At 43.3% G+C, this 13,235-nt stretch overlaps 34 non-coding genes and 3 pseudogenes across 34 annotated transcripts; all 37 read left to right on the top strand.

Moving 5' to 3' along the window:
* Window positions 1-134: 134 nt before the first annotated feature.
* LOC145886922 (5S ribosomal RNA) lies at window positions 135-253 on the top strand. Its single transcript, XR_014398509.1, has one exon. It is a non-coding gene; the product is annotated as a 5S ribosomal RNA (ribosomal RNA).
* A 139-nt stretch (window positions 254-392) lies between these two features.
* On the top strand, window positions 393-511 carry LOC145883520 (5S ribosomal RNA). Its single transcript, XR_014395096.1, has one exon. It is a non-coding gene; the product is annotated as a 5S ribosomal RNA (ribosomal RNA).
* A 409-nt stretch (window positions 512-920) lies between these two features.
* Window positions 921-1,039, top strand: LOC145852645 (uncharacterized; annotated as a pseudogene).
* Window positions 1,040-1,178: 139 nt separating this feature from the next.
* LOC145851581 (5S ribosomal RNA) lies at window positions 1,179-1,297 on the top strand. Its single transcript, XR_014373433.1, has one exon. It is a non-coding gene; the product is annotated as a 5S ribosomal RNA (ribosomal RNA).
* A 409-nt stretch (window positions 1,298-1,706) lies between these two features.
* On the top strand, window positions 1,707-1,825 carry LOC145886921 (5S ribosomal RNA). The gene has a single exon (XR_014398508.1). It is a non-coding gene; the product is annotated as a 5S ribosomal RNA (ribosomal RNA).
* A 408-nt stretch (window positions 1,826-2,233) lies between these two features.
* LOC145851966 (5S ribosomal RNA) lies at window positions 2,234-2,352 on the top strand. The gene has a single exon (XR_014373819.1). It is a non-coding gene; the product is annotated as a 5S ribosomal RNA (ribosomal RNA).
* Window positions 2,353-2,761: 409 nt separating this feature from the next.
* LOC145886045 (5S ribosomal RNA) lies at window positions 2,762-2,880 on the top strand. The gene has a single exon (XR_014397629.1). It is a non-coding gene; the product is annotated as a 5S ribosomal RNA (ribosomal RNA).
* Window positions 2,881-3,019: 139 nt separating this feature from the next.
* LOC145883519 (5S ribosomal RNA) lies at window positions 3,020-3,138 on the top strand. Its single transcript, XR_014395095.1, has one exon. It is a non-coding gene; the product is annotated as a 5S ribosomal RNA (ribosomal RNA).
* Window positions 3,139-3,277: 139 nt separating this feature from the next.
* On the top strand, window positions 3,278-3,396 carry LOC145883518 (5S ribosomal RNA). The gene has a single exon (XR_014395094.1). It is a non-coding gene; the product is annotated as a 5S ribosomal RNA (ribosomal RNA).
* Window positions 3,397-3,803: 407 nt separating this feature from the next.
* On the top strand, window positions 3,804-3,922 carry LOC145852291 (5S ribosomal RNA). Its single transcript, XR_014374145.1, has one exon. It is a non-coding gene; the product is annotated as a 5S ribosomal RNA (ribosomal RNA).
* Window positions 3,923-4,331: 409 nt separating this feature from the next.
* LOC145882705 (5S ribosomal RNA) lies at window positions 4,332-4,450 on the top strand. Its single transcript, XR_014394273.1, has one exon. It is a non-coding gene; the product is annotated as a 5S ribosomal RNA (ribosomal RNA).
* A 139-nt stretch (window positions 4,451-4,589) lies between these two features.
* On the top strand, window positions 4,590-4,708 carry LOC145851926 (5S ribosomal RNA). The gene has a single exon (XR_014373778.1). It is a non-coding gene; the product is annotated as a 5S ribosomal RNA (ribosomal RNA).
* Window positions 4,709-4,847: 139 nt separating this feature from the next.
* On the top strand, window positions 4,848-4,966 carry LOC145851847 (5S ribosomal RNA). Its single transcript, XR_014373700.1, has one exon. It is a non-coding gene; the product is annotated as a 5S ribosomal RNA (ribosomal RNA).
* A 139-nt stretch (window positions 4,967-5,105) lies between these two features.
* On the top strand, window positions 5,106-5,224 carry LOC145883517 (5S ribosomal RNA). Its single transcript, XR_014395093.1, has one exon. It is a non-coding gene; the product is annotated as a 5S ribosomal RNA (ribosomal RNA).
* A 407-nt stretch (window positions 5,225-5,631) lies between these two features.
* LOC145852550 (5S ribosomal RNA) lies at window positions 5,632-5,750 on the top strand. The gene has a single exon (XR_014374406.1). It is a non-coding gene; the product is annotated as a 5S ribosomal RNA (ribosomal RNA).
* A 409-nt stretch (window positions 5,751-6,159) lies between these two features.
* Window positions 6,160-6,278, top strand: LOC145857017 (5S ribosomal RNA). Its single transcript, XR_014377908.1, has one exon. It is a non-coding gene; the product is annotated as a 5S ribosomal RNA (ribosomal RNA).
* Window positions 6,279-6,417: 139 nt separating this feature from the next.
* On the top strand, window positions 6,418-6,536 carry LOC145887270 (5S ribosomal RNA). Its single transcript, XR_014398859.1, has one exon. It is a non-coding gene; the product is annotated as a 5S ribosomal RNA (ribosomal RNA).
* A 409-nt stretch (window positions 6,537-6,945) lies between these two features.
* Window positions 6,946-7,064, top strand: LOC145883653 (5S ribosomal RNA). The gene has a single exon (XR_014395229.1). It is a non-coding gene; the product is annotated as a 5S ribosomal RNA (ribosomal RNA).
* A 139-nt stretch (window positions 7,065-7,203) lies between these two features.
* On the top strand, window positions 7,204-7,322 carry LOC145857016 (5S ribosomal RNA). The gene has a single exon (XR_014377907.1). It is a non-coding gene; the product is annotated as a 5S ribosomal RNA (ribosomal RNA).
* A 409-nt stretch (window positions 7,323-7,731) lies between these two features.
* LOC145887269 (5S ribosomal RNA) lies at window positions 7,732-7,850 on the top strand. The gene has a single exon (XR_014398858.1). It is a non-coding gene; the product is annotated as a 5S ribosomal RNA (ribosomal RNA).
* Window positions 7,851-7,989: 139 nt separating this feature from the next.
* On the top strand, window positions 7,990-8,108 carry LOC145852675 (uncharacterized; annotated as a pseudogene).
* A 139-nt stretch (window positions 8,109-8,247) lies between these two features.
* LOC145887268 (5S ribosomal RNA) lies at window positions 8,248-8,366 on the top strand. The gene has a single exon (XR_014398857.1). It is a non-coding gene; the product is annotated as a 5S ribosomal RNA (ribosomal RNA).
* Window positions 8,367-8,775: 409 nt separating this feature from the next.
* Window positions 8,776-8,884, top strand: LOC145853288 (uncharacterized; annotated as a pseudogene).
* Window positions 8,885-9,023: 139 nt separating this feature from the next.
* LOC145883643 (5S ribosomal RNA) lies at window positions 9,024-9,142 on the top strand. Its single transcript, XR_014395219.1, has one exon. It is a non-coding gene; the product is annotated as a 5S ribosomal RNA (ribosomal RNA).
* Window positions 9,143-9,281: 139 nt separating this feature from the next.
* Window positions 9,282-9,400, top strand: LOC145857015 (5S ribosomal RNA). The gene has a single exon (XR_014377906.1). It is a non-coding gene; the product is annotated as a 5S ribosomal RNA (ribosomal RNA).
* Window positions 9,401-9,539: 139 nt separating this feature from the next.
* LOC145857014 (5S ribosomal RNA) lies at window positions 9,540-9,658 on the top strand. Its single transcript, XR_014377905.1, has one exon. It is a non-coding gene; the product is annotated as a 5S ribosomal RNA (ribosomal RNA).
* A 139-nt stretch (window positions 9,659-9,797) lies between these two features.
* On the top strand, window positions 9,798-9,916 carry LOC145852281 (5S ribosomal RNA). Its single transcript, XR_014374135.1, has one exon. It is a non-coding gene; the product is annotated as a 5S ribosomal RNA (ribosomal RNA).
* Window positions 9,917-10,325: 409 nt separating this feature from the next.
* On the top strand, window positions 10,326-10,444 carry LOC145883153 (5S ribosomal RNA). Its single transcript, XR_014394726.1, has one exon. It is a non-coding gene; the product is annotated as a 5S ribosomal RNA (ribosomal RNA).
* A 139-nt stretch (window positions 10,445-10,583) lies between these two features.
* Window positions 10,584-10,702, top strand: LOC145883632 (5S ribosomal RNA). The gene has a single exon (XR_014395208.1). It is a non-coding gene; the product is annotated as a 5S ribosomal RNA (ribosomal RNA).
* A 139-nt stretch (window positions 10,703-10,841) lies between these two features.
* On the top strand, window positions 10,842-10,960 carry LOC145857013 (5S ribosomal RNA). The gene has a single exon (XR_014377904.1). It is a non-coding gene; the product is annotated as a 5S ribosomal RNA (ribosomal RNA).
* Window positions 10,961-11,099: 139 nt separating this feature from the next.
* LOC145857012 (5S ribosomal RNA) lies at window positions 11,100-11,218 on the top strand. The gene has a single exon (XR_014377903.1). It is a non-coding gene; the product is annotated as a 5S ribosomal RNA (ribosomal RNA).
* Window positions 11,219-11,357: 139 nt separating this feature from the next.
* Window positions 11,358-11,476, top strand: LOC145852280 (5S ribosomal RNA). The gene has a single exon (XR_014374134.1). It is a non-coding gene; the product is annotated as a 5S ribosomal RNA (ribosomal RNA).
* Window positions 11,477-11,885: 409 nt separating this feature from the next.
* LOC145857011 (5S ribosomal RNA) lies at window positions 11,886-12,004 on the top strand. Its single transcript, XR_014377902.1, has one exon. It is a non-coding gene; the product is annotated as a 5S ribosomal RNA (ribosomal RNA).
* A 139-nt stretch (window positions 12,005-12,143) lies between these two features.
* Window positions 12,144-12,262, top strand: LOC145883621 (5S ribosomal RNA). The gene has a single exon (XR_014395197.1). It is a non-coding gene; the product is annotated as a 5S ribosomal RNA (ribosomal RNA).
* A 139-nt stretch (window positions 12,263-12,401) lies between these two features.
* Window positions 12,402-12,520, top strand: LOC145857010 (5S ribosomal RNA). Its single transcript, XR_014377901.1, has one exon. It is a non-coding gene; the product is annotated as a 5S ribosomal RNA (ribosomal RNA).
* Window positions 12,521-12,659: 139 nt separating this feature from the next.
* LOC145857009 (5S ribosomal RNA) lies at window positions 12,660-12,778 on the top strand. The gene has a single exon (XR_014377900.1). It is a non-coding gene; the product is annotated as a 5S ribosomal RNA (ribosomal RNA).
* A 139-nt stretch (window positions 12,779-12,917) lies between these two features.
* On the top strand, window positions 12,918-13,036 carry LOC145852279 (5S ribosomal RNA). Its single transcript, XR_014374133.1, has one exon. It is a non-coding gene; the product is annotated as a 5S ribosomal RNA (ribosomal RNA).
* Window positions 13,037-13,235: the final 199 nt, after the last annotated feature.

The raw sequence follows: 13,235 nt of genomic DNA, 5'->3' as shown, positions 1-13,235 counted from the left end.
GGGAACAGTGTTTGTAATTTCTTCTACTTTTTCAGTGACACAAAGTTCAAGCTGCTTATCTAATTGGTGAAAATGCAATGTCTGTTTATCACACTCACTTTGACTATATATGTTGTAGCAAGAGATTGTTTCTCGCTTACGGCCATACCAGCCTGGGTACGCCCGATCTCGTCTGATCTAGGAAGCTAAGCAGGGTCGGGCCTGGTTAGTACTTGGATGGGAGACCGCCTGGGAATACCAGGTGCTGTAAGCATATTGTCCACGAGGGTGTGCTCTTGCACTATTTCATCAGCAACACTGCCTTGTAGTAAGCGTTTAATGATGAATTGACTAAATGTCTGTTTTATCAGACTCACTTTGACTATATATGTTGTAGCAAGAGATTGATTCTCGCTTACGGCCATATCAGCCTGGGTACGCCCGATCTCGTCTGATCTCGGAAGCTAAGCAGGGTCGGGCCTGGTTAGTACTTGGATGGGAGACCGCCTGGGAATACCAGGTGCTGTAAGCATTTTGTCCACGAGGGTGTGCTCTTGCACTATTTCATCAGCAACACTGCCTTGTAGTAAGCATTTAATGATGAATTGACAAAATGCAGCTTCCTGCCTTTTTAATAGGATCAAATTTCCTTGTGTTTTCAATTAGCATCTGCCTTGTATTTATAAGACAAACAAGAATATTGTTGCTGAATGCAGCTTGTGTGTGCTTTATGCTCCTTTGCCCTGTTCAAATGATGAAAGGAAATAAAGTTTGTATTTTATCCAACTACCTGTGCTAAAAAGTGATGGGAACAGTGTTTGTAATTTCTTCTACTTTTTCAGTGACACAAAGTTCAAGCTGCTTATCTAATTGGTGAAAATGCAATGTCTGTTTATCACACTCACTTTGACTATATATGTTGTAGCAAGAGATTGTTTCTCGCTTACGGCCATACCAGCCTGGGTACGCCCGATCTCGTCTGATCTAGGAAGCTAATTAGGGTCGGGCCTGGTTAGTACTTGGATGGGAGACCGCCTGGGAATACCAGGTGCTGTAAGCATTTTGTCCACGAGGGTGTGCTCTTGCACTATTTCATCAGCAACACTGCCTTGTAGTAAGCATTTAATGATGAATTGACTAAATGTCTGTTTTATCAGACTCACTTTGACTATATATGTTGTAGCAAGAGATTGATTCTCGCTTACGGCCATATCAGCCTGGGTACGCCCGATCTCGTCTGATCTCGGAAGCTAAGCAGGGTCGGGCCTGGTTAGTACTTGGATGGGAGACAGCCTGGGAATACCAGGTGCTGTAAGCATTTTGTCCACGAGGGTGTGCTCTTGCACTATTTCATCAGCAACACTGCCTTGTAGTAAGCATTTAATGATGAATTGACAAAATGCAGCTTCCTGCCTTTTTAATAGGATCAAATTTCCTTGTGTTTTCAATTAGCATCTGCCTTGTATTTATAAGACAAACAAGAATATTGTTGCTGAATGCAGCTTGTGTGTGCTTTATGCTCCTTTGCCCTGTTCAAATGATGAAAGGAAATAAAGTTTGTATTTTATCCAACTACCTGTGCTAAAAAGTGATGGGAACAGTGTTTGTAATTTCTTCTACTTTTTCAGTGACACAAAGTTCAAGCTGCTTATCTAATTGGTGAAAATGCAATGTCTGTTTATCACACTCACTTTGACTATATATGTTGTAGCAAGAGATTGTTTCTCGCTTACGGCCATACCAGCCTGGGTACGCCCGATCTCGTCTGATCTAGGAAGCTAAGCAGGGTCGGGCCTGGTTAGTACTTGGATGGGAGACCGCCTGGGAATACCAGGTGCTGTAAGCATTTTGTCCACGAGGGTGTGCTCTTGCACTATTTCATCAGCAACACTGCCTTGTAGTAAGCATTTAATGATGAATTGACAAAATGCAGCTTCCTGCCTTTTTAATAGGATCAAATTTCCTTGTGTTTTCAATTAGCATCTGCCTTGTATTTATAAGACAAACAAGAATATTGTTGCTGAATGCAGCTTGTGTGTGCTTTATGCTCCTTTGCCCTGTTCAAATGATGAAAGGAAATAAAGTTTGTATTTTATCCAACTACCTGTGCTAAAAAGTGATGGGAACAGTGTTTGTAATTTCTTCTACTTTTTCAGTGACACAAAGTTCAAGCTGCTTATCTAATTGGTGAAAATGCAATGTCTGTTTATCACACTCACTTTGACTATATATGTTGTAGCAGAGATTGTTTCTCGCTTACGGCCATACCAGCCTGGGTACGCCCGATCTTGTCTGATCTAGGAAGCTAAGCAGGGTCGGGCCTGGTTAGTACTTGGATGGGAGACCGCCTGGGAATACCAGGTGCTGTAAGCATTTTGTCCACGAGGGTGTGCTCTTGCACTATTTCATCAGCAACACTGCCTTGTAGTAAGCATTTAATGATGAATTGACAAAATGCAGCTTCCTGCCTTTTTAATAGGATCAAATTTCCTTGTGTTTTCAATTAGCATCTGCCTTGTATTTATAAGACAAACAAGAATATTGTTGCTGAATGCAGCTTGTGTGTGCTTTATGCTCCTTTGCCCTGTTCAAATGATGAAAGGAAATAAAGTTTGTATTTTATCCAACTACCTGTGCTAAAAAGTGATGGGAACAGTGTTTGTAATTTCTTCTACTTTTTCAGTGACACAAAGTTCAAGCTGCTTATCTAATTGGTGAAAATGCAATGTCTGTTTATCACACTCACTTTGACTATATATGTTGTAGCAAGAGATTGTTTCTCGCTTACGGCCATACCAGCCTGGGTACGCCCAATCTCGTCTGATCTCGGAAGCTAAGCAGGGTCGGGCCTGGTTAGTACTTGGATGGGAGACCGCCTGGGAATACCAGGTGCTGTAAGCATTTTGTCCACGAGGGTGTGCTCTTGCACTATTTCATCAGCAACACTGCCTTGTAGTAAGCATTTAATGATGAATTGACTAAATGTCTGTTTTATCAGACTCACTTTGACTATATATGTTGTAGCAAGAGATTGATTCTCGCTTACGGCCATATCAGCCTGGGTACGCCCGATCTCGTCTGATCTCGGAAGCTAAGCAGGGTCGGGCCTGGTTAGTACTTGGATGGGAGACCGCCTGGGAATACCAGGTGCTGTAAGCATTTTGTCCACGAGGGTGTGCTCTTGCACTATTTCATCAGCAACACTGCCTTGTAGTAAGCATTTAATGATGAATTGACTAAATGTCTGTTTTATCAGACTCACTTTGACTATATATGTTGTAGCAAGAGGTTGATTCTCGCTTACGGCCATATCAGCCTGGGTACGCCCGATCTCGTCTGATCTCGGAAGCTAAGCAGGGTCGGGCCTGGTTAGTACTTGGATGGGAGACCGCCTGGGAATACCAGGTGCTGTAAGCATTTTGTCCACGAGGGTGTGCTCTTGCACTTATTCATCAGCAACACTGCCTTGTAGTAAGCATAATGATGAATTGACAAAATGCAGCTTCCTGCCTTTTTAATAGGATCAAATTTCCTTGTGTTTTCAATTAGCATCTGCCTTGTATTTATAAGACAAACAAGAATATTGTTGCTAAATGCAGCTTGTGTGTGCTTTATGCTCCTTTGCCCTGTTCAAATGATGAAAGGAAATAAAGTTTGTATTTTATCCAACTACCTGTGCTAAAAAGTGATGGGAACAGTGTTTGTAATTTCTTCTACTTTTTCAGTGACACAAAGTTCAAGCTGCTTATCTAATTGGTGAAAATGCAATGTCTGTTTATCACACTCACTTTGACTATATATGTTGTAGCAAGAGATTGTTTCTCGCTTACGGCCATACCAGCCTGGGTACGCCCGATCTTGTCTGATCTAGGAAGCTAAGCAGGGTCGGGCCTGGCTAGTACTTGGATGGGAGACCGCCTGGGAATACCAGGTGCTGTAAGCATTTTGTCCACGAGGGTGTGCTCTTGCACTATTTCATCAGCAACACTGCCTTGTAGTAAGCATTTAATGATGAATTGACAAAATGCAGCTTCCTGCCTTTTTAATAGGATCAAATTTCCTTGTGTTTTCAATTAGCATCTGCCTTGTATTTATAAGACAAACAAGAATATTGTTGCTGAATGCAGCTTGTGTGTGCTTTATGCTCCTTTGCCCTGTTCAAATGATGAAAGGAAATAAAGTTTGTATTTTATCCAACTACCTGTGCTAAAAAGTGATGGGAACAGTGTTTGTAATTTCTTCTACTTTTTCAGTGACACAAAGTTCAAGCTGCTTATCTAATTGGTGAAAATGCAATGTCTGTTTATCACACTCACTTTGACTATATATGTTGTAGCAAGAGATTGTTTCTCGCTTACGGCCATACCAGCCTGGGTACGCCCAATCTCGTCTGATCTTGGAAGCTAAGCAGGGTCGGGCCTGGTTAGTACTTGGATGGGAGACCGCCTGGGAATACCAGGTGCTGTAAGCATTTTGTCCACGAGGGTGTGCTCTTGCACTATTTCATCAGCAACACTGCCTTGTAGTAAGCATTTAATGATGAATTGACTAAATGTCTGTTTTATCAGACTCACTTTGACTATATATGTTGTAGCAAGAGATTGATTCTCGCTTACGGCCATATCAGCCTGGGTACGCCCGATCTCGTCTTATCTCGGAAGCTAAGCAGGGTCGGGCCTGGTTAGTACTTGGATGGGAGACCGCCTGGGAATACCAGGTGCTGTAAGCATTTTGTCCACGAGGGTGTGCTCTTGCACTATTTCATCAGCAACACTGCCTTGTAGTAAGCATTTAATGATGAATTGACTAAATGTCTGTTTTATCAGACTCACTTTGACTATATATGTTGTAGCAAGAGATTCTTTCTCGCTTACGGCCATACCAGGCTGGGTACGCCCGATCTCGTCTGATCTAGGAAGCTAAGCAGGGTCGGGCCTGGTTAGTACTTGGATGGGAGACCGCCTGGGAATACCAGGTGCTGTAAGCATTTTGTCCACGAGGGTGTGCTCTTGCACTATTTCATCAGCAACACTGCCTTGTAGTAAGCATTTAATGATGAATTGACTAAATGTCTGTTTTATCAGACTCACTTTGACTATATATGTTGTAGCAAGAGATTGATTCTCGCTTACGGCCATATCAGCCTGGGTACGCCCGATCTCGTCTGATCTCGGAAGCTAAGCAGGGTCGGGCCTGGTTAGTACTTGGATGGGAGACCGCCTGGGAATACCAGGTGCTGTAAGCATTTTGTCCACGAGGGTGTGCTCTTGCACTTATTCATCAGCAACACTGCCTTGTAGTAAGCATAATGATGAATTGACAAAATGCAGCTTCCTGCCTTTTTAATAGGATCAAATTTCCTTGTGTTTTCAATTAGCATCTGCCTTGTATTTATAAGACAAACAAGAATATTGTTGCTAAATGCAGCTTGTGTGTGCTTTATGCTCCTTTGCCCTGTTCAAATGATGAAAGGAAATAAAGTTTGTATTTTATCCAACTACCTGTGCTAAAAAGTGATGGGAACAGTGTTTGTAATTTCTTCTACTTTTTCAGTGACACAAAGTTCAAGCTGCTTATCTAATTGGTGAAAATGCAATGTCTGTTTATCACACTCACTTTGACTATATATGTTGTAGCAAGAGATTGTTTCTCGCTTACGGCCATACCAGCCTGGGTACGCCCGATCTCGTCTGATCTAGGAAGCTAAGCAGGGTCTGGCCTGGTTAGTACTTGGATGGGAGACCGCCTGGGAATACCAGGTGCTGTAAGCATTTTGTCCACGAGGGTGTGCTCTTGCACTATTTCATCAGCAACACTGCCTTGTAGTAAGCATTTAATGATGAATTGACAAAATGCAGCTTCCTGCCTTTTTAATAGGATCAAATTTCCTTGTGTTTTCAATTAGCATCTGCCTTGTATTTATAAGACAAACAAGAATATTGTTGCTGAATGCAGCTTGTGTGTGCTTTATGCTCCTTTGCCCTGTTCAAATGATGAAAGGAAATAAAGTTTGTATTTTATCCAACTACCTGTGCTAAAAAGTGATGGGAACAGTGTTTGTAATTTCTTCTACTTTTTCAGTGACACAAAGTTCAAGCTGCTTATCTAATTGGTGAAAATGCAATGTCTGTTTATCACACTCACTTTGACTATATATGTTGTAGCAAGAGATTGTTTCTCGCTTACGGCCATACCAGCCTGGGTACGCCCGATCTCGTCTGATCTCGGAAGCTAAGCAGGGTCGGGCCTGGTTAGTACTTGGATGGGAGACCGCCTGGGAATACCAGGTGCTGTAAGCATTTTGTCCACGAGGGTGTGCTCTTGCACTATTTCATCAGCAACACTGCCTTGTATTAAGCATTTAATGATGAATTGACCAAATGTCTGTTTTATCAGACTCACTTTGACTATATATGTTGTAGCAAGAGATTGTTTCTCGCTTACGGCCATACCAGCCTGGGTACGCCCGATCTCGTCTGATCTCGGAAGCTAAGCAGGGTCGGGCCTGGTTAGTACTTGGATGGGAGACAGCCTGGGAATACCAGGTGCTGTAAGCATTTTGTCCACGAGGGTGTGCCCCTGCACTATTTCATCAGCAACACTGCCTTGTAGTAAGCATTTAATGATGAATTGACTAAATGCAGCTTCCTGCCTTTTTAATAGGATCAAATTTCCTTGTGTTTTCAATTAGCATCTGCCTTGTATTTATAAGACAAACAAGAATATTGTTGCTGAATGCAGCTTGTGTGTGCTTTGTGCTCCTTTGCCCTGTTCAAATGATGAAAGGAAATAAAGTTTGTATTTTATCCAACTACCTGTGCTAAAAAGTGATGGGAACAGTGTTTGTAATTTCTTCTACTTTTTCAGTGACACAAAGTTCAAGCTGCTTATCTAATTGGTGAAAATGCAATGTCTGTTTATCACACTCACTTTGACTATATATGTTGTAGCAAGAGATTGTTTCTCGCTTACGGCCATACCAGCCTGAGTACGCCCGATCTCGTCTGATCTCGGAAGCTAAGCAGGGTCGGGCCTGGTTAGTACTTGGATGGGAGACCGCCTGGGAATACCAGGTGCTGTAAGCATCTTGTCCACGAGGGTGTGCTCTTGCACTATTTCATCAGCAACAATGCCTTGTATTAAGCATTTAATGATGAATTGACTAAATGTCTGTTTTATCAGATTCACTTTGACTATATATGTTGTAGCAAGAGATTGTTTCTCGCTTACGGCCATACCAGCCTGGGTACGCCCGATCTCGTCTGATCTCGGAAGCTAAGCAGGGTCGGGCCTGGTTAGTACTTGGATGGGAGACCGCCTGGGAATACCAGGTGCTGTAAGCATTTTGTCCACGAGGGTGTGCCCCTGCACTATTTCATCAGCAACACTGCCTTGTAGTAAGCATTTAATGATGAATTGACTAAATGCAGCTTCCTGGCTTTTTAATAGGATCAAATTTCCTTGTGTTTTCAATTAGCATCTGCCTTGTATTTATAAGACAAACAAGAATATTGTTGCTGAATGCAGCTTGTGTGTGCTTTGTGCTCCTTTGCCCTGTTCAAATGATGAAAGGAAATAAAGTTTGTATTTTATCCAACTACCTGTGCTAAAAAGTGATGGGAACAGTGTTTGTAATTTCTTCTACTTTTTCAGTGACACAAAGTTCAAGCTGCTTATCTAATTGGTGAAAATGCAATGTCTGTTTATCACACTCACTTTGACTATATATGTTGTAGCAAGAGATTTTTTCTCGCTTACGGCCATACCAGCCTGGGTACGCCCGATCTCGTCTGATCTCGGAAGCTAAGCAGGGTCGGGCCTGGTTAGTACTTGGATGGGAGACAGCCTGGGAATACCAGGTGCTGTAAGCATTTTGTCCACGAGGGTGTGCTCTTGCACTATTTCATCAGCAACACTGCCTTGTATTAAGCATTTAATGATGAATTGACTAAATGTCTGTTTTATCAGACTCACTTTGACTATATATGTTGTAGCAAGAGATTGTTTCTCGCTTACGGCCATACCAGCCTGGGTACGCCCGATCTCGTCTGATCTCGGAAGCTAAGCAGGGTCGGGCCTGGTTAGTACTTGGATGGGAGACCGCCTGGGAATACCATGTGTTTTAAGCATTTTGTCCACGAGGGTGTGCTCTTGCACTATTTCATCAGCAACACTGCCTTGTATTAAGCATTTAATGATGAATTGACTAAATGTCTGTTTTATCAGACTCACTTTGACTATATATGTTGTAGCAAGAGATTGTTTCTCGCTTACGGCCATACCAGCCTGGGTACGCCCGATCTCGTCTGATCTCGGAAGCTAAGCAGGGTCGGGCCTGGTTAGTACTTGGATGGGAGACAGCCTGGGAATACCAGGTGCTGTAAGCATTTTGTCCACGAGGGTGTGCCCCTGCACTATTTCATCAGCAACACTGCCTTGTAGTAAGCATTTAATGATGAATTGACTAAATGCAGCTTCCTGCCTTTTTAATAGGATCAAATTTCCTTGTGTTTTCAATTAGCATCTGCCTTGTATTTATAAGACAAACAAGAATATTGTTGCTGAATGCAGCTTGTGTGTGCTTTGTGCTCCTTTGCCCTGTTCAAATGATGAAAGGAAATAAAGTTTGTATTTTATCCAACTACCTGTGCTAAAAAGTGATGAGAACAGTGTTTGTAATTTCTTCTACTTTTTCAGTGACACAAAGTTCAAGCTGCTTATCTAATTGGTGAAAATGCAATGTCTGTTTATCACACTCACTTTGACTATATATGTTGTAGCAAGAGATTGTTTCTCGCTTACGGCCATACCAGCCTGGGTACGCCTGATCTCGGAAGCTAAGCAGGGTCGGGCCTGGTTAGTACTTGGATGGGAGACCGCCTGGGAATACCAGGTGCTGTAAGCATTTTGTCCACGAGGGTGTGCTCTTGCACTATTTCATCAGCAACACTGCCTTGTATTAAGCATTTAATGATGAATTGACTAAATTTCTGTTTTATCAGACTCACTTTGACTATATATGTTGTAGCAAGAGATTGTTTCTCGCTTACGGCCATACCAGCCTGAGTACGCCCGATCTCGTCTGATCTCGGAAGCTAAGCAGGGTCGGGCCTGGTTAGTACTTGGATGGGAGACCGCCTGGGAATACCAGGTGCTGTAAGCATTTTGTCCACGAGGGTGTGCTCTTGCACTATTTCATCAGCAACACTGCCTTGTAGTAAGCATTTAATGATGAATTGACTAAATGTCTGTTTTATCAGATTCACTTTGACTATATATGTTGTAGCAAGAGATTGTTTCTCGCTTACGGCCATACCAGCCTGGGTACGCCCGATCTCGTCTGATCTCGGAAGCTAAGCAGGGTCGGGCCTGGTTAGTACTTGGATGGGAGACCGCCTGGGAATACCAGGTGCTGTAAGCATTTTGTCCACGAGGGTGTGCTCTTGCACTATTTCATCAGCAACACTGCCTTGTATTAAGCATTTAATGATGAATTGACTAAATGTCTGTTTTATCAGACTCACTTTGACTATATATGTTGTAGCAAGAGATTGTTTCTCGCTTACGGCCATACCAGCCTGGGTACGCCCGATCTCGTCTGATCTCGGAAGCTAAGCAGGGTCGGGCCTGGTTAGTACTTGGATGGGAGACCGCCTGGGAATACCAGGTGCTGTAAGCATTTTGTCCACGAGGGTGTGCTCTTGCACTATTTCATCAGCAACACTGCCTTGTATTAAGCATTTAATGATGAATTGACCAAATGTCTGTTTTATCAGACTCACTTTGACTATATATGTTGTAGCAAGAGATTGTTTCTCGCTTACGGCCATACCAGCCTGGGTACGCCCGATCTCGTCTGATCTCGGAAGCTAAGCAGGGTCGGGCCTGGTTAGTGCTTGGATGGGAGACAGCCTGGGAATACCAGGTGCTGTAAGCATTTTGTCCACGAGGGTGTGCCCCTGCACTATTTCATCAGCAACACTGCCTTGTAGTAAGCATTTAATGATGAATTGACTAAATGCAGCTTCCTGCCTTTTTAATAGGATCAAATTTCCTTGTGTTTTCAATTAGCATCTGCCTTGTATTTATAAGACAAACAAGAATATTGTTGCTGAATGCAGCTTGTGTGTGCTTTGTGCTCCTTTGCCCTGTTCAAATGATGAAAGGAAATAAAGTTTGTATTTTATCCAACTACCTGTGCTAAAAAGTGATGGGAACAGTGTTTGTAATTTCTTCTACTTTTTCAGTGACACAAAGTTCAAGCTGCTTATCTAATTGGTGAAAATGCAATGTCTGTTTATCACACTCACTTTGACTATATATGTTGTAGCAAGAGATTGTTTCTCACTTACGGCCATACCAGCCTGGGTACGCCCGATCTCGTCTGATCTCGGAAGCTAAGCAGGGTCGGGCCTGGTTAGTACTTGGATGGGAGACCGCCTGGGAATACCAGGTGCTGTAAGCATTTTGTCCACGAGGGTGTGCTCTTGCACTATTTCATCAGCAACACTGCCTTGTATTAAGCATTTAATGATGAATTGACTAAATTTCTGTTTTATCAGACTCACTTTGACTATATATGTTGTAGCAAGAGATTGTTTCTCGCTTACGGCCATACCAGCCTGAGTACGCCCGATCTCGTCTGATCTCGGAAGCTAAGCAGGGTCGGGCCTGGTTAGTACTTGGATGGGAGACCGCCTGGGAATACCAGGTGCTGTAAGCATTTTGTCCACGAGGGTGTGCTCTTGCACTATTTCATCAGCAACACTGCCTTGTATTAAGCATTTAATGATGAATTGACCAAATGTCTGTTTTATCAGATTCACTTTGACTATATATGTTGTAGCAAGAGATTGTTTCTCGCTTACGGCCATACCAGCCTGGGTACGCCCGATCTCGTCTGATCTCGGAAGCTAAGCAGGGTCGGGCCTGGTTAGTACTTGGATGGGAGACCGCCTGGGAATACCAGGTGCTGTAAGCATTTTGTCCACGAGGGTGTGCTCTTGCACTATTTCATCAGCAACACTGCCTTGTATTAAGCATTTAATGATGAATTGACTAAATGTCTGTTTTATCAGACTCACTTTGACTATATATGTTGTAGCAAGAGATTGTTTCTCGCTTACGGCCATACCAGCCTGGGTACGCCCGATCTCGTCTGATCTCGGAAGCTAAGCAGGGTCGGGCCTGGTTAGTACTTGGATGGGAGACCGCCTGGGAATACCAGGTGCTGTAAGCATTTTGTCCACGAGGGTGTGCTCTTGCACTATTTCATCAGCAACACTGCCTTGTATTAAGCATTTAATGATGAATTGACCAAATGTCTGTTTTATCAGACTCACTTTGACTATATATGTTGTAGCAAGAGATTGTTTCTCGCTTACGGCCATACCAGCCTGGGTACGCCCGATCTCGTCTGATCTCGGAAGCTAAGCAGGGTCGGGCCTGGTTAGTGCTTGGATGGGAGACAGCCTGGGAATACCAGGTGCTGTAAGCATTTTGTCCACGAGGGTGTGCCCCTGCACTATTTCATCAGCAACACTGCCTTGTAGTAAGCATTTAATGATGAATTGACTAAATGCAGCTTCCTGCCTTTTTAATAGGATCAAATTTCCTTGTGTTTTCAATTAGCATCTGCCTTGTATTTATAAGACAAACAAGAATATTGTTGCTGAATGCAGCTTGTGTGTGCTTTGTGCTCCTTTGCCCTGTTCAAATGATGAAAGGAAATAAAGTTTGTATTTTATCCAACTACCTGTGCTAAAAAGTGATGGGAACAGTGTTTGTAATTTCTTCTACTTTTTCAGTGACACAAAGTTCAAGCTGCTTATCTAATTGGTGAAAATGCAATGTCTGTTTATCACACTCACTTTGACTATATATGTTGTAGCAAGAGATTGTTTCTCGCTTACGGCCATACCAGCCTGGGTACGCCCGATCTCGTCTGATCTCGGAAGCTAAGCAGGGTCGGGCCTGGTTAGTACTTGGATGGGAGACCGCCTGGGAATACCAGGTGCTGTAAGCATTTTGTCCACGAGGGTGTGCTCTTGCACTATTTCATCAGCAACACTGCCTTGTATTAAGCATTTAATGATGAATTGACTAAATTTCTGTTTTATCAGACTCACTTTGACTATATATGTTGTAGCAAGAGATTGTTTCTCGCTTACGGCCATACCAGCCTGAGTACGCCCGATCTCGTCTGATCTCGGAAGCTAAGCAGGGTCGGGCCTGGTTAGTACTTGGATGGGAGACCGCCTGGGAATACCAGGTGCTGTAAGCATTTTGTCCACGAGGGTGTGCTCTTGCACTATTTCATCAGCAACACTGCCTTGTATTAAGCATTTAATGATGAATTGACCAAATGTCTGTTTTATCAGATTCACTTTGACTATATATGTTGTAGCAAGAGATTGTTTCTCGCTTACGGCCATACCAGCCTGGGTACGCCCGATCTCGTCTGATCTCGGAAGCTAAGCAGGGTCGGGCCTGGTTAGTACTTGGATGGGAGACCGCCTGGGAATACCAGGTGCTGTAAGCATTTTGTCCACGAGGGTGTGCTCTTACACTATTTCATCAGCAACACTGCCTTGTATTAAGCATTTAATGATGAATTGACTAAATGTCTGTTTTATCAGACTCACTTTGACTATATATGTTGTAGCAAGAGATTGTTTCTCGCTTACGGCCATACCAGCCTGGGTACGCCCGATCTCGTCTGATCTCGGAAGCTAAGCAGGGTCGGGCCTGGTTAGTACTTGGATGGGAGACCGCCTGGGAATACCAGGTGCTGTAAGCATTTTGTCCACGAGGGTGTGCTCTTGCACTATTTCATCAGCAACACTGCCTTGTATTAAGCATTTAATGATGAATTGACCAAATGTCTGTTTTATCAGACTCACTTTGACTATATATGTTGTAGCAAGAGATTGTTTCTCGCTTACGGCCATACCAGCCTGGGTACGCCCGATCTCGTCTGATCTCGGAAGCTAAGCAGGGTCGGGCCTGGTTAGTGCTTGGATGGGAGACAGCCTGGGAATACCAGGTGCTGTAAGCATTTTGTCCACGAGGGTGTGCCCCTGCACTATTTCATCAGCAACACTGCCTTGTAGTAAGCATTTAATGATGAATTGACTAAATGCAGCTTCCTGCCTTTTTAATAGGATCAAATTTCCTTGTGTTTTCAATTAGCATCTGCCTTGTATTTATAAGACAAACAAGAATATTGTTGCTGAATGCAGCTTGTGTGTGCTTTG

The sequence above is a fragment of the Salmo salar genome, chromosome 08 (assembly GCF_965601325.2).
Source record: "Salmo salar chromosome 08, fSalSal1, whole genome shotgun sequence".
Classification (NCBI taxonomy): Eukaryota; Metazoa; Chordata; class Actinopteri; order Salmoniformes; family Salmonidae; genus Salmo; species Salmo salar.
Note: the sequence above shows the minus strand (reverse complement) of the source record. Positions and strands in the feature narration are given on the sequence as shown.